The sequence below is a fragment of the Ictidomys tridecemlineatus genome, chromosome 5, assembly GCF_052094955.1.
Source record: "Ictidomys tridecemlineatus isolate mIctTri1 chromosome 5, mIctTri1.hap1, whole genome shotgun sequence".
In the NCBI taxonomy this organism is placed as follows: domain Eukaryota; kingdom Metazoa; phylum Chordata; class Mammalia; order Rodentia; family Sciuridae; genus Ictidomys; species Ictidomys tridecemlineatus.
In genome coordinates, this window is record NC_135481.1 from 182,531,254 (window position 1) to 182,546,492 (window position 15,239).

A 15,239-nucleotide genomic window follows, 5' to 3' on the forward strand; every position below is an offset into this window, starting at 1 on the left:
AACTTCACCTAGCAATATATTCTCGAACTTCATCCATTTACCTGCAAACACCATGATTTTATTCTCTTTTAATGCTGAATAATATTCTATTGTATATATATTTAACACAGTTTCTTTATCCATTCATCTACTGAAAGGTATCTCGGTTGGTTTCACAGTTTAGCTATTGTGAATTGTGCTGCTAAAACATTGATGTGGCTGTGTCCCTGTAGTATACTGTTTTTAAATCCTTTGGGTATAGACTGAGGAGTGGGATAGCTGGGTCAAATGGTGGTTTGATTCCAAGTTTCTAAGGATTCTACATAATGCTTTCCATATTGGCTGCACCAATTTGCAGTCCCACCAGCAATGTATGAGTGTACATTTTCCCCCACACCCTTGCCAACACTTATTGTTGTTTGTATTCTTAATAGCTGCCATTCTGACTGGAGTGAGATGAAATTTTAGAGTAGTTTTGATTTGCATTTCTCTAATTGCAAGAGATATTGAACATTTTTTCATATATTTGTTGATTGATTGTTTATGCTCTTTTGAGACTTGTCTGTTCACTTCCTTGGTCCACTTATTTATTAGGTTATTTGATTTTTTTGGTGTTAAGATTTTTGAGTTCTTTATATATCCTAGAGATTAGTGCTCAACTACCTCATTTACAATAACCTCAAAAAAAAAAATACTTGGGAATCAACTGAACAAAAAAAGGTAAAAGAATATATTGCTAGGTGAAGTTAGCCAATCCCCCAAAACTACAGAATGCCAAAAAAAGAAATTAAAGGAGACCTTAGAAGATGGAAAGATCTACCTTATTATTGGATAGGCAGAATTAATATTGTCAAAATGGCCATACGACCAAAAGCACTATACATATTTAATGCAATCCCAATCAAAATCCCAATGGCATTCCTCCTAGAAATAGAAAAAGCACTCATGATATTCAGCTGGAAAAATAAGAGACCCAGAATAGCTAACGCAATCCTTATCAAGAAGAGTGAAACAGGTGGTATCACTCTACCACACCTTAAACTATACTTCAGAGCAATAGTAACAAAAACAGCATGGTATTGGCACTAAAATAGACCTGTAGACCAATGGTACAGAATAGAGGACACACAGACTAATCTACATAATTACAGTTATCTTACATTAGACAAAGGCACCAAAAACATACATTGAGAAAAGATAGCGTCTTCAACAAATGGTTCTGGGAAAACTAGAAATCCATATGCAGCAAATTAAAATTAAGTCCCTATCTGTCACCAAACACAAACTCAACTCAAAGTGGATCAAGAACCTAGGAATTAAACTAGAGACACTGTGCCTATTAGAAGAAAAAGTAGAACTAAATCTTCATTATGTTGGATTAGGCCCTGACTTCCTTAATAAGACTCCTATAGCGCAAGAATTAAAATCAAGAATCAGTAAATTTGATGGATTTAAACTAAAAAGCTTCTTCTCAGCAAAAGAAACAATCAGTGAGGTGAATAGAGATTCTACAATTTGAGAACAAATTTTTACCACACACACATTAAATAGAGACTGTGTGTTCTTGATTACAGTAACTAGCGTTGCCAAACCATTTGCATTTCAATACATTGGTCTTCTTATTTTAAAAATAAGCACAATAATACTGCAGGGGTTTTGAAGGTAAGGAATATTTGAAAAGTCTCTGCACAGATCTTAGAAGAGTAGACTATCAGAATACAAACCTTAATCTAAATCTCATCTTTTGTCTAAGACTAAAGAGAAGTCCAACTTGATTTTGTGCTCTTTGATAAGGGGAAATTGCTGCCACCACCAATCATATCCTGAGGAGCCTCTGAGATTCCTGAGAATTCCCAGGGTCTTTGTCCCTTACTCTTGAGAATATCACCTTGATTTTCCCCAGAATGCAAAGGAAATCTCCAAACAACTGTTCCCACAGGGAAAACCACCTAAATGTTTTTCCAAGCACAAGGAATCAATCCCCCTCTCCATGCATATTCTGAGAATTAGCAGAAAACACATACATATTTCAGAGTTACTTCTTAATACAATTATAGTTCACTTAGGCAGCAATTACAGTAATAGAAAGATTGGCAACCACAGCAAATCAGGTTTAAAGGAATTGATAGCCTGAACTGCTAATGCTTCCGTTTGTCTAGCTCTAGTATCAGACAGTGTTGCTTAGTGACCCCACCAGGTTGGGGGTGGTCATTGGGCCCCCCTACTGGGATAAGATGACTAATCATAGTGTCCATTTTAGACTTGGACAAGTAAGTACTCTTGGAAACTTCACCATCTGAGGCTGTTTAGCTTACCAATCTAGCAGTCTGGGCTGTGGCTTTTAAGGAACTATTGTTAAGAAAGAAATATGTACAGAGCACCACAAGAAAAAGGTAATTTTACAAAGGGGTGATGGACCTCTACAGCATAGGAAAGCCCCATTCTAATGTGGATCTCCAAATAGTGTTTCACTAAACTTTATGTAAGCTTTGAAGACAATTACTTCCAAGTATGTCTCATCCTCATAAATGAAAATCCACATCTGTTTCATTGTCTTTGAGATATTTATGCCCAGATATATAAATTCAAATGGCATCTGGCTGGAAGACTTCAATGCATTGTTGTTTCTTACTAACATATTCACAAAGAAAAATAATCATATAAAAAACAGCAACAAGGGCTAAAAACGAAAGATAAATAACTGAAAAAAAGAGATGAAATACTTTCAGAAAGAAATGGGAAATTGAGCAGCATTTAAAGGTACATAGGGCAATTTTAAGCTAAGAAAAAAAAAAGATGAATAAGAAATCACATAGACAGCAGCTTGGTAGACCCTTTGCTGTGCAGACATCCAACAACTTATCAAGTTAACAAGAGCCATAAACAGCCTTACTTCTTTCTACCCATAGATTTTTAATCTGCATTGAGAGAAAATAAACAATTTAATACAGTCAGTAGTGAATAGAGTCACTTTAAGTGGAAGACATGTTGGGGATGTTCTCCTGAATTGTGGAAGGAAAAAAAAGTTATGAATATGATTTAAAAATAAATAAACAAATATTGAATAAGAATATAGAAAAAATAATCTGTGAACAAGTTCTACTCTTTTTTTTTTTTTTGGGTACAGGGGCTTGAACTCAGCCCACTTAACCACAAACCACATCCCCAGCTCTTTTCTGTATATAATTTAGAGACAGGGTCTCACTGAGTTGCTTAGGGCCTTGCTAAGTTGCTGAGGCTGGCTTTGAACTCATGATCCTCCTGCCTCCTCAGCCTCTGGAGCCGCTGGGATTACAGGCATGCGCCACTGCACCTGACTGATTTCTGCTCTTGGAGATGTTTTAGGACAAAAAAGAAACAAATTATGTCAGGCAGGGAGACAAAGATAGAAAAAGGAAGGAAGAGAAGAAGGAGGGAGGGAGGAAGGGAAGGAAAGGTAAGAAAAGGAAGAAAGTCCTTCCTAACTCAGAAGAAAAATTAGTTCTCATGGAAGAAAATAGAATTACAACTGACAAATGGTTGAAATAAAGGGAGAAAAAGAATAATTTTTCTAGTCATTGAGGCAGAAAAAAAATAGTGTCCCAGCACCATACTTCACTGTGGCAACACTGGTCTTTCTGTTACCCCCTTAAACATTACTTATATAAAATCCAGCGTAAGCTTTCTCCAGGAGAACTTGACTGTGCATCTCCCCTGCTTAGAAGCCTCCACTGCCTCTCCCTCATCCTCCCAGTGAGTCCCAGACGGCTGAGCAAGACATGGCCAATACCTTGCTCCCTCTCCTCACTTGTCCCCTGCAGCTCCCAACCCCTCACTGCCTCAAGCACCTGCAGCAGATGCTGCTCAGCCTCCTGCACAGCCCTTCCTACTTTCTGTGTCTGTTCCTCTCTAACTTTGCATTCAGAATTGCCATCCTATTCCACCTTCTCCAGAGAGCTTTCCCTGCATTCTCTTCTCAAATAAGATCAAAGCTCTATCTCCTGTACAGACCCTCTCTTTTGGTACTTTTGCAGTGTGTTGACTTTTTCCATATGGATTCTGCATGGGTTTTTCCTGGGAGGTGAGTATATGTCCCAATCTTCAACATGGCATGTTGTCCTTCACAGATGTGGGCTTTATGCTTGTTTACCTGAACCACGAAAATGCCTGGGGTCATACTCCAAATGCAGAAAGAGAACTCAGAGGGAGAGAGGTGGTGCTCCGTGAAGGGAGGGACTCTAACGTTACACCTGATATTATGAAGGTCACCTGTCTTTGCTGGGTTTCCAGCAATTCAGGGAAATCTTAGGCAGTAGTTCAAATTGAGTCCCTTACTATGTGATTTTTTTTCAAGCTATTTGAAGAGAAAAGAATTATAAACAAAACATTTCATTTTCATTATAAATTATTTTATCACTATGATAGAACAGAGAGATTCAAAGTAGACTGTAGTGAATGGAGAAGCCTCGGGGCTAGGGGGAAGGACTTCTGAGAAGTCCAATACCTGGAGCAGAGGAAGCTGGGGGAGGGAAGTAGAATATGACATGAGAATGGTAATGAGGGGCCAGATCCTGGGGCCTTGAAGGTCTTAAGTTCTTCGACGTTCATTCTACATGAGACCTAAATCAAGAAACCATGACTTATGTTTTATCAGGATCACTGTGGCTCTCTTTGGTGTGTAGGGGTAAGGTCGAATGGAGAGAGAGCAGTTATTACAGATAGCTAGCCAAGAGATGATGGGGAATCAGGTGGTAGCCACGAAGACAGGGATGTGCCTCCTTTCTTTTTCTTCTTGATTCTTATACTTCTCTTCCACATCCTGCATGGGCTATGAAATTTGGACTTCCCTTGCATAAAATGCACTGGCTGGGGATACACTGAAAAATCACGATATACAAATAATTTTGAAATTTGTATATTTGTATGTCGCGGGACAGCTCTGCGACCTTAAGGGTCCTGCTTCCACACTGGAAGGAGAGAGAGAGCGAGCCTGCACTTGGTTTACTTTTTTATGGGGGATACACAAAGGCTTTTCCATAGAATATTCTTCAACAATTAAGGCAGGGGGTGGGCTGCCCAAGCTCAATGGGTAACACCCAACTCCAGAACTATAGAGCAACCTCTATAGCCAAGCAAAGACTGAGGTCACATGCTTTGTTTAATAAGCTACAAAATGATTTTCAAGGCCAGACCAAAATCTCCTTGGCTTCAAGGGTGAGTAGGAGCTACACAAATAGCTCAGAGGTAGCCCCCCCGCCATAGATGTGGTTCAATTACAACATGCTTTATGCATAGAGCTAATGGGATTTGTTTGTATGTGGTGCTGAGGATTGAACCCGGGTCGCACGCATGCCAGGCGAGGGCGCTACCGCTTGAGCCACATCCCCAGCCCCTGGGATTTGTTGATGGGTTGTATGAGTTGGTGCTTACAGAAGATCAGCTACGGAAGACAAGGGACACATCAAACAGAAGATGAGGACAGTAATGATAAGAACCACCATCATTCCAAAAATTCTAATTAAAAAAAGGTACTGGAATTCACATCCATTCATAGAAAATGGGACTGGCAAGACCAAAGACTCAGAGAGGTATCTAAAGCAGGAAAATTCTGCTCCTATGGATCAAATCCTCTAGACTCCAACTATGCCAGAGGACCTGGAACTACGGTACAAACTTGGCTTCAAGAGTAAGGTAGTCAATGGATCAGGAAATAAAGGGTCATTCCAAGGGAACTGTGGGAAGGAATACAGCTGATAAACAAGAGTGCGTTGAAGTCTAATACCTTCATCCTCACACAACAAAAACCAAATGACATTTTCCAAGACTCAAGACTGTATTGGCAAAGGAATCCTGACGAACTGGCCCAAGTGGCTAGAAACACAGGAAAATAAACCTGGCAGCCGCAACTCATCAGACTGAAGAGCAGCTACATCAAGGCCCTCCATCTTGCTCCAGCTCTTCTGGTTTCTGCTCCTCTCGCTCAGTCCTGAGGTTTGTCATCATCCCCAGCTTAAAGGAACTGAACTCCAGCCCCAGGCCATGTGGATCATCCCTATGTCCAGGAAGTACAGTCCACCTTCCCAATCCTTCTGTGGCTCCAGAATCATCAGCAGCAAGACAACTGCACAGAGTTACTTAACAGATGCCTCTAGTTCAGACACAATCTCAACAAAGTGATTAGGACAGTAAATCCATTCTGCATGTTGCTTCCTAGCGTTGGCCCAGACATTCATCATTGCCCCCATTTGGAATCCCCTGCTCTCAGTTTTGCATTTTAGAACTTCATTCCCTGGGAAATTCCAGCCAGGTCCACTTCAACATGAGGAATAAATTTAGATAGTTACAAACTTGGCCATTGCTTTGTTGCGTAAAATCTATATTCCTCATTTTCTGATTTGGTCGTCTGCATACTTTATCATGACAGAACTTTTTTAGGTCTTTTAGTCAGGAAACTCAGGAAAGCTCTCAAAGCATTTAGCTATGAAACCTATATTGACTAGCATATCTATGATCCTTATTCTCTGACCTCTAATCTATTCCTCTGGCCCAGTGATCTGGATTTTGTCATTACAATCAAAATCAAGTTTTTGTAATTTTTAATTGTTTACACTGACATTTCATACATATGCAGATTATCCATTTACATATATATAAAATATATATGCATGTACATATTTATGTATTGTTTATCTTGTGGAATGATTACAATTAAATGAGATAATTTACTTACCTCTAAAATTGTGGAGTATGATGTACTTAAACAATTTCTATATAGCCTAGAAATTAGTGCTCTATCTGATGTGCACGTGGTAAAAATTTTCACCCATTTTGTAGGCTCTCTCTTTACCTCACTGATTGTTTCTTTTGATGAGAAGTTTTTTAGTTTAAATCCATCCCATTTATTTATTCTCAATTTTATTTCTTGCACTTCAGAAGTCTTGTTAAAGAAGTTCGGCCTAATCTGACATGATGAAGATTTGGGCCTATTTTTTCTTCTATTAGGTGCAGGGTTTGTGGTGTAATTCCTAGGCCCTTGATCCACTTTGAGTTGAGTTTTGTGTATGGTGAGAGATAGAGGCTTAATTGCAATTTGCTGCAGATGTATTTCCAGTTTTCTCAGCACTATTTGTTGAAGAGGCTATCTTTTCTCCAATATATGTTTTTGGCATCTTTGTCTACATGAGATAACTATATTTAAGTGGGTTTATCTCTGTGTCTTCTATTCTGCACTATTGGTCTACAAGTCTATATTGGTACCAATACCATGCTCTGTAGTGCTGTTTTTGGACTGGTATTTCTGATGCCACCTGCTTCACTCTTCTTGCTAAGGATTGCTTTGGCTATTCTGGGTCTCTATTTTTCTGGATGAATTTCATGATTGTTTTTTGAGCACTAATCTCCAGGATATATAAAGAACATAAAAAGCTTAACACCAAAAGAACAAATAATCCAATCAATAAATTGGCTAAGAAACTGAACAGCCACTTCTCAGATGAGGATATTCAATCGATCATCAAATATATGAAAAAAAAATGTTCAACATCTCTAGCAATTAGAGAAATGCAAAATAGAAATACTCTAAGATTTCATCTCACTCTAGTCAGAATGACAGTTATTAAAAATTAAGCAACAATAAGTGTTGGTAAGGGTGTGAGGAAAAAGGCACACTCTTACATTGCCGGTGGACTGCAAATTGGTGCAAACAATCTGGAAAGCAGTATGAAGATTCCTTAGAAACCTTAGAATGAAATCACCATTTGACCCAGCTATCCCACTCCTCAGTTTATACCCAAAGGACTTAAAAACAGCATACTACTGTGACAAAGCCACATAAATGTTTATAGCAGCACAATTCACAATAGCTAAATTGTGGAATCAACTTAGATGCCCTTCAATAGATGAATGAATAAAAAAAACTGTGATATATATATATATATATATATATATATATATATATATATATATATACACACACACACACACACAATGGAATATTATTCAGCAATAAAAGAGAATAAAATCATGGCATTTGCAGGTAAATGGTTGGAGCTGAAGAATATCATGCTAAGTGAAGTAAGCCAATCCTCAAAAACCAAAGGCTGAATGTTTTCTCTGATAATAGGATGCTGATCCATAATGGGGATGGGGAAAGCATGGGAGGAATGGAGGAACTCTGTATAGGACAACAGGATAGGGGAAGGGAGGGAGCATGGAGGTAGGAAAGATGGTGGAATGAGATGGACATCATTACCTTAGGTATCTATATGAAGACACAAATGATGTGACTTTACTTTGTGTACAACCAGAGACATGAGATATTGTGCTTCATTTGTATACCATGAATCAAAATGCATTTTGCTATCATATATAACAAATTAGAACAAATAAATAAATGACAATTTCTAAATGTTTTTTTCATAAATATCCTATTTTACTGATAATATTTATTGTTATTTACTCTATTCAACCCTGTTCTAATTTTCTTTATCTCTAGACAATTTTATTTTCTCAATATCCCTGGGACCTTTTGATAAAATGTTGTTCATTTCACAGGTGAGGAAACTAGAAATTGGTCAAAATAATGCTGGTATTAAGTGAGAGGGTGGGAACTAAATCTTGATCTACGTAATGTCAGATTCTGCACTCTTTAAGGGTTCACTATATTCTATTAACTTACAGTAAGTGAGTTAATAGTATATTGTGAACCCTTAAAGAAAACATTTTACCAGGCCTGGGCATGAATATAGCCCAACTATTTTTGCATTTATTTCCAAAGCAAATGTAAATAAATTCAAAATTCTTTATGAAGGAAGAATTCAGAGTTCATCAAAATCTTTGGGGAAAAAAAACAAACATCTGAATGTAGTTTTAAAAACAAAAAATCTGAAAATCCCCCTTTTTTTTTTCCAAATATAGGAAGTGGTTTCTGCAGGTTCTTCTTTTACAGGAGTTTTTTTCTCAGCAACTAGAGCGCTTTGATTGCAACATGTAATAAATCGAATACCATTGGTCTTTCCAAGAGGAGAAAATGAGGAATAGGTTATTCATTTTGCAGAAGAAAAGAAAATTTAACTAATGCTGCTTTAGTAAGAAAGTTATATTTGCAAACATATGAATGATATGTCAACAAGGAGTTAGATTTCTGCTATACAAGGTTAACTTATCACTGAATCGTTGGTCCGGATTATTCAGTGCAGTTTCTTTTGTTCCCATATACCTGAAGTTGTCATTTTGGCATTGTGTCCTGAGGGAGAAACTTTTCTTAGAGATGAATCAATACTCAGAGGTTCTATCCTATCTGATGCTGATACACAGCAGCCAATGGAATGCAATAGCAGGCTCTGGAGTTCTCAAAGCTCTCTGCGGAGACCTTGCTGAAGTCCCTAGTAAGAGAACTCAGTGGTCAGGAACTAAACCACAGACCATTGAACTGAAAGATAATAATCTTAGAAATATATTACTGTATGTATATATGTGACTGTGACCAATATGATTCTGCAAACAGTACACTCAGAAAAATGAGAAATTATACCCCATTTGATTCAAATGTATGATTTATCAAGATCATTATACTGTCATGTGTAACTAATACAAAAAAGAAAAAAAGAAACACATTGAACAGAGAAAGAACACTGATACTGCACACCATGTTAATTTATAGAGCCTAACGGTAAGATCTTATCATTTAGACACGGGAGTTACAGTGACATTTTCATGTATCAGTCATAAGAGACTTTTACCAATTGCTAACCCCTTATATGTTTCACTTTACTGGGGGATATTGATGTGCAAATTTCTTAGCTGATATATCTTGATCATTGTTCTCTGACTTCTAATCCACTCCTCAGCACCTACTCATCTGGGTTATGATATTGCAATTAGAACAGGCTTCGTGATGTTTAGTTGTTACCCCAACATTCCATTGCTCTTTGGTAAAGAGAATATTGATTTTGAATGGAAAAGACAGGCACCTTGAATAAAAGGTCTACATTTCCCAGCCTTCATTGTAATTAGGTATCACATGTGACTAGTTTCTAGCCAATGAGAGGTAAGCAGTTGTGCGTTTGTAGGGGGGCACACACAGGCATGTAGCGTGTGTGTGTGTGTGTGTGTGTGTGTGTGTGTGTGTGAGGGGGGGAGGGAGGTCTTCAAAGGCTGTGGAGTGAGTTCACAATGCTGGAAGTGCTTCTTTATGCCCTTCTATACTTACTCCTACTTTGGTTTTTTTTGTTTGTTTTGTTGTTGTTGTTGTTTAGGATGTTTTAGCAAACATAATTGCTGGAAATGCAGCAACCATCTTGGAAAACAAGAGATGAGGAAATTTAACTATGATAACAACAGAAAAGTAGTATCCTGTGTCCCTCATGCTGCTAGGTGAAGATGCATGCCTTGGCAGCCCTCTTCTTAATATTTACATGTGACAGAGAAATGAAGGCTACTCTTTTGTAAGGTATTCTAACAGTGAAAATCACAGCTTAACTAGCTTGAGATGTAAAAGAACAGAACTCAAGACAGGCAAAGCCACTGGTTATTTTGGAAAGAATTCCTGGAAATAGAAGAGTTGCAGAAGAGCTGATACCCTGCATCTAATTAAAAACTCTTTCTGAATATCTTGATGACCATTGAATTACACATGCAGACGAGAGACTCCAGAGGCCAGTGAAAACATAGGTAGAAATAAAAGAATTTTCTACTCCTAAAAGATAAAAGTGCACTTGATGACATTTGCTAGTAGTTTTATTTATTTTTTACCCATGCATACACTGAAGTGGTTGAATGCCAGAATCTTATTATTCTGAAGTGCAAAAGGAGAGAGCATGGAGCTGGAAAAGCAAGATGGAAATGTTTATAGTAAATATTGATAACGGAGAGTCAAAGAGGGGATGAGTCCAAAATCTGCATGTAAAATCTGTCCAAACCATTGGCTAAAAACTAAATTATGCAGTTAAAGGGAACATACACAAACAAAATGAGACTAAAACTGCAAAACCAGGAAATTCTATGAATGAGCAGAAGTAACAGCTGATGCTGATTATGGGACACAGAGTTCGCAGTTACAGAACATGCAAAGTCACTATCTGCTGAAATTTTTTAATTATCATGATGAAATAACAATATTCAAAATAACTGAGATATATAGCCTACAATATTTACCTTACAAACAAAATGGGTAGGCATACAAAACAACAACAGAATATAAACCATTTACAGAAAAAGGAAGTCAGTAGCATCTGACTCAGAATATGCCTGATGTCAGATTTGATGGGAAAAAAAAAACTTTAAAAAGCTATTATAATATGTTTCAAGAATTATGGAAACTGTAAATAAATGAGGAAAAGTGTCTCAGTAAATGAGAAGATAATATAATCCGAAAAAAAAGGAAAACAGAAAAAAGAGAAATGGAAAAATTTCAGCTAAACATTAGAATAATTTACATGAAAAATAAATTGCCACATCCAACTAAAAATCCTCCTGTACAGAAAGGAAACAAACAACTAAATGAAAAAGTAGCTGTGGATTGAGAGAAAATATTTGCAAGTCCTCTATCTGACTGGAGTTAAGATCCAAAAACAGTTATGTGTACTAGGAACACACATCTCAATCGTCAGAACCAAACAAGAACAACAACTCAACCCCAAATAACCCATTTACATTGGACAAGGGATCTGAACAGGTATTCTTGCAAAGAAGATCACAGTGGCATTTTACTTAGCAATAAAAGAGAATAAGGGGATGGAAAATGGCACTGGGGAGGGAGTGAGCCGCTTCGTGTCCCCCCCCCCATGTCCGCAGGTCTCACCAGGCGGAATGCTCCATCTCTGAGAGTGTCAGAGGACCCCTATCCAGCTGCTCTCCACAGAAATCACCAGCGCTGGGACACCACGCAGGGCTCCAGGCCTCAGCGTTTGAGTAGGACAAGGCGGCATTGGAACAGGACCCAAAGCCTGAAGTTCTAGCCCAGGCAAGACTCAGGAGCGCCTTAGCAGAATCGCCTATCAACATGTGGGCAGATGGCCAGGACTTGGCTCAGCTCCCACACAAGTAACTCAGCTGCTACCTGCCACAGCGCAACGCCATCGCCCGGCTCCGCCCGCCCCACCAGGCTCCGCCCGCCCCACCAGGCTCCGCCCGCCCCACCAGGCTCCGCCCGCCCCACCAGGCTCCGCCCGCCCCACCAGGCTCCGCCCGCCCCACCAGGCTCCGCCCGCCCCACCAGGCTCCGCCCGCCCCACCAGGCTCCGCCCGCCCCACCAGGCTCCGCCCGCCCCACCAGGCTCCGCCCGCCCCACCAGGCTCCGCCCGCCCCACCAGGCTCCGCCCGCCCCACCAGGCTCCGCCCGCCCCACCAGGCTCCGCCCGCCCCACCAGGCTCCGCCCGCCCCACCAGGCTCCGCCCGCCCCACCAGGCTCCGCCCGCCCCACCAGGCTCCGCCCGCCCCACCAGGCTCCGCCCGCCCCACCAGGCACCCCAGCGCTGGAAGCAGACCGCCGCCATCTTGGCTCAACATTCTCGCCACATTAGCTGGAGGCAGTGCCCAGATGGGAATCTCCAGTGGCCAGGTAAGAGATTTCCAACCTCCACCCCTCCCTAGCAGGGGTAACCCAACACAGTAGCTGCCCAACACAGGTGTGCAGTGCAACCAGGGAGCTGCCCACAGGAGCCCAGGGTGAGAGTTTCCTCAACTGGGAACTGCTAGGGGAGAGGGAGATGGGGCTAAAGGCTGGAGCCTAACAGACCAGGAACTAGAAAATCTCCAGGTAAGAGAGGGGGATAGTACCAGGTGCACAAGTCATAGGAGGGGTCCCAAAGAGACCCGTGAGGTGCAGTTTTTTTTGCAGGGACTGGGGGGTGCCACTTCCCATATCCAGGAACCCTGCACCAGGATCAGTCTTCCCACCCTGGTTACCTCCACCATCTGGAAGGCAGAGACACTAGCTTACAACAGTCAACCCCACTTATTGGATGAGAAGAGAAGCAAGAAAGATACAGATCTCTAAAGCTAGCTACAACACTGGTTTCTTCTTTTGAGTTTTTGTTTTTGTTGATGTTGTTTGTTTATTTTTTCTCTTCTACCCTCTATCTTCCAGCCCTCACATCCCCCAACATATGTGAAACCAAGAACTTTGCATGAAATAGGACTTTGAGGACTGAGTCATCTGAATATTATAATTTAGAGGTGTTGAATATGCCCTTCTTTTTTTCACTCTTTATTCTTTCATTTTTCTTTTCCCCTCTAAATTTTACTGTTTTTGAACATTTGTATTTTTCTAAATACATATGTGTGTTTGCTTTATGAGTCATCTGAATAATGTAATTTAGAGGTGTTGTATATGTCCTTCTTTTTTTTCTTTTCCTCTTTATTCTTTCATTTTTCTTTCCCCCTCCAAATTTTACTGTTTTTGAACATCTGTATTTTTCTAAATACATATGTGTGTTTGTTTTATGTACTCTATTGTCATCCCACGTACTTGCCTACCCTAAATTACTTCCTGTCTATTCTCTTGCTACTAACCCTCTTCATTAGATTTCTCCTTCACACTTCCTAAGGTATATTAACTCTATATCCTCACATCCTACCTCCTCAGCATTATTGTTCTAAGCCCCACTCCCAGTTTATTGTCCACCGCAGAAACTGAAAACCTTTTTACAAAACTACTGGTTATATTTTAGATAATAATAGAATCCAACATGTCTGTTCATTGAGACTAAACTGTAAATGACTTAATAACCACAAATTGCTCATAGGTGGTATATTATTGGGATCTGTTAACATTGCCCTTTCCCACAAAGGAGAGGTCTTGGAACCCTACAAGAGCACTACAAACCTATAGGGTAAAAACGATAATAATCTAGACCCACAGAGCTGGAAAGGAAAACACATGAGCAACATGAGAAGACAAGGAAAGAAAGTGCCCCAAACAAATGAAGACACCACATCATTTGAATCATTGGCAGCCACAGAGGAAGATATGACAGAGAAGGGGTTTAAGATGTGCATGGTTACAATGTTCTGTGAGCTCAAGGAAGATATAAGAGAGCAAATGCAGGCAGTGAAAGATCACTTCAACAAGGAGCTACATAAACAAATATAGGAAGCAAAAGATCACTTCAAAAGGGAGATAGAGGTCCTAAAACAAACAAACAAAAATCCTTGAAATGAAAGGAATAATAAATCAAATTAAAAGCTCAAATGAAAGCATCACTAACAGAGTAGACCACTTGGAAGATAGGATATCAAACAATGAAGACAAAATATATAATCTTGAAAGGAACATAGACCACACAGCAAAAGTAGTAGGAAACCATGAGCAGAATATTCAAGAAATATGGGCTAGTATAAAAAGACCAAATTTAAGAGTTATTGGGATAGAGGAAGGCATGGTAGTTCAAACCCAAGGAATGAACAATCTATTCAATGAAATAATATCATAAAACTTTCCAAACATGAAGAATGAATTGGAAATCCAAATTCAAGAAGCTATAGGACACCAGATGTACACAATCACAACAGTACCACACCAAGGCATATTATAATAAAATGCCGAACATATAGAATAAGGAGAGAATTTTAAAAGCCACAACGGAAAGGAATCAGATTACTATAGGGGAAAACCAATTTGCATAACGGCATATTTTTCAACACAGATCCTGAAAGCTAGAAGATCCTGGAACAACATATGTCAAGCTCTGAAAGAAAATGGGTACCAACCAAGAATCTTGTATCCAGCAAAATTAAGCTTTAGATTTGGAGACGAAATTAAAAACCTTCCATGATAAACAAAAGTTAAAAGAATTTATAGCTGGAAAACCGACACTACAAAATATCCTTGGAAAAATATTCCATGAAGAGGAAACAAAACAACAATGAAAAGCAGCAGAGGGAGGTAGTACTCTAAAGGAAAAACTAATCCAAGAAGAAAATCAAGTCAAGTTAAATAACAAAAATAAACAAATGTGGCTGAGAATACAAACCATGTCTCAATACTAACCCTGAATGTTAATGGCTTAAACTCACCAATCAAAAGACATAGGGTAGCAGACTGGATTTTTAAAAAAGACCCAATAATATGCTGCCTCCAGGAGACTCATCTGATAGGAAAAGATGTACACAGACTGAAGGTGAAAGGCTGGGAAAAATCATACCACTCACATGGACTGTGGAAGTAACCAGGGGTTTCCAGTCTCGTATCAAATAGAGTTCAAGCCAAAGTTAATCAAAAGGGATAAAGATGGACATTACATACTGCTCAAGGGAACCATACACCAACAAGACATAACA